The sequence below is a fragment of the Aplysia californica genome, unplaced genomic scaffold (assembly GCF_000002075.1).
Source record: "Aplysia californica isolate F4 #8 unplaced genomic scaffold, AplCal3.0 scaffold00013, whole genome shotgun sequence".
Taxonomy (NCBI): Eukaryota; Metazoa; Mollusca; class Gastropoda; order Aplysiida; family Aplysiidae; genus Aplysia; species Aplysia californica.
In genome coordinates this window covers 1992011-1994862 of record NW_004797283.1, presented here as the reverse complement: position 1 = coordinate 1994862, position 2852 = coordinate 1992011, and positions in this window count along the sequence as shown.

The following is a 2852-nucleotide window of genomic DNA, read 5'->3' as shown; positions in this document are numbered from 1 at the left end:
GTGTGTGTGTGTGTGTGTGTGTGTATGTGTGTATGTGTGTATGTATGTATGTGTGTATGTATGTATGCATGCATGCATGTATGTATGTATGTATGTATGTATGTATGTTGCATGTATGTATTTATGTACGTGTATGTATGTATGTATGTACGTATGTATGTATTTATGTATGTATGTATGTATGTATGTATGTTTGTATGTACGTATGTATGTATGTATGTATGTATGTATGTATATATCTCTTTCCCTCTCTGCTACCCCCTCCCTCTCTCATTCTCTCTCTTTATTCTCTCTCTATCTATCTATCTATCTATCTATCTATCTATCTATCTCTCTCTCTTTCTCTCTCTCTCTCTCTCTCTCTCTCGTCATTTCTACACTGTCTGTGTGCCTGCATATGTCTGTACTCATGTGTCTGTACGCCAGTGTAATATGTATAATGTACACGAAAAATGGCATTAGATATATCCCTTTTCTCTCTATCTCTTCTCTCTCATTCTCTCTACCAGTCTCCCTCTCTGTTTTTATTCTCTCTCTCACTCTCTCTCTCTCTCTCTCTTTATCTGTTAATTTTCACACACACACACACACACACACACACACACACACACACACACACACACGTACAGGTGCATGCACGTGTGCATGCTCAAACAAACATACAACTACTCGGTACTCACACGTGTAGAAAAAGAAACCACAGAATTCAAACAGAAGTGAGGTTTGGTGACATTACCGTTTTGTCAATCCTTTTTTTTTTCTCTACTACAACCGTCATTACAGCTCTGTCGTTTGAACCAGTAGTCATCCACCCAACCGTCTATCGTCTGTAAAAATCGTTGGCACCACGTTTAAAAATAGCACTGAGCATCGGTAAAGAAATTGAGGTAGAAGCCAACGACCGGAGCCAGAACTGTTAATTAGGTTCGCACTCCGGTGTATTATAATTACTGCTATGACAGTTCGAGAGCGATCAAACTCGGAGACACGTTTGTCATAAGGTTTTTATTGAATATTTCTCTATACGAAAGCTACGTATGACGTCATGAAAACAAAGCAAAACAAAAAAGCACATTGTCATGCAGCGACATGGATACAAAGAGATCTTAATTCTTTATTTTAAGAACAAGAGAACATGACGACACGATAATAATATAATAAAAACTTCTCAACACATTGCATATTGGCATATGTATTCAAATATAAATGGCCGACGTCATTGTGGTATGACATTTTATCTCGTGAAAAAAGAAGCTTTCAATATTTAGATTCTCAAATTTCTGAGTCAAAACTGACAAAGCGGGAAATCAGAACAATAATTAACTACAATAGAGCCAATGGTCGATGTGTCATTTCAGAGAATAGAATCAGATATCACATCGTTGAAACATGACGTGTAGAGTTGAAAGCGATTGTAGTGCAAAGAAAACGTGGGTGGATACAAATCTTTCTTGGTTTGTTCGGTTGCTTCCTTTTTGGTGGGTATGGGGTGGGATGGGGTTGGATGGGGTGGAACGTCACGATGACTGTCGTTGTATCTAAAAAAAAAACCATAATGATATTTTTATTCTAATGGGTGAGTGGTTGGTCGGTGCTCTGGTTTGATCTCCTCCATCTTTCCTATCAAACATCTATTGTTCGTTTCTCTCCAGCTTTTTGTGTTTATTACTCTCTTCTAATTTTCGGCATTTACATTACCTAAGTGTGTTGAACGTGCCGTAAAGTTCTTACGAAAAACAGCTATTCCAGTGGCAAATCTGAAACAGACATCAGACATCGTGACATGTCAATATCTTTTTCTGCTAGGATGCTTTCAAAAGAAGCAATAAGAATTATTCTGGCTTTCTCTCGTCACCCATCCGTTCAAGTTCTCGAAGTAAGTTATTTTTAGACTACCTCTATCTCTTTTACTTTTTTAATTTTTCCAGTGACAAGAAGATGGCCTCGGGCTCTATTTTGATTAAGGTATACTATTATCAGAATATTTCTTACGTGAGTGTTAAAAGGGCGCTACTGATAGTAAGTCCTACTTCTTTCCGTTCCTTCTGTTGTTTCTGCTGCCTGTCTTACTTTTTTTCCCAGCACTCAATGACCATCATTGTAACGATGTGCTCCTCTTTACTCAAACCTCAAACAAACAATTTTTTTAAAAATTCTTACACTCCACAATAAGCTGGAGGAACAACCTGTGTCAGAAAACCCACCAAACACCAAGACTTGCCAAGGAGAGAGGATAGAGTGTACTGCTAAAAGAGCTGCTCTATCGATCAACACATTCTCAAAAGAGAATAGTGGCTCTGGGACCTATTGCTATTTGTATAAATAAGTACGTAAAACATACAGATAGAATATCAAACGTGCATGTGTCTGGAAATAGAAGCAATGTAGTGAATAATAAATGAATCGATAAATAAATTCATAAATAAATGAATATGTGAGTGAGTAAATTAACGAAGGAATTCATCATGGCCGACGAAAGGTTTCCCCCGAATAGATGGATTCATTATCTCTTCACTCAGCTTTACATTTCTCATATTTTCCAGCTGTACATTTTTATCCACGTCATCTTCAGTTTTCAAAGATCTTCCTCGAGTAATTGAGCCATAAATAATAAATTATATGTGCAATGTTTAGAGGTAATAGAATAACAATTGATTTCTGAAGCAAGTAATTTAATACACGCCATATATTATTCAAAGCTCTCTTGCTCTCTATCTTTTCCTATTACTCTCATCTTGTTTGTTGGGGGTTTTTTTTTGTTCTCTTTCACTCCCCCCGCCCTTACTCTTTACCTCTCAATCTCTCTTACTCCCTCTCTCGCTCTCACTTTCTCTCTCTCTCTCTCTCTCTCT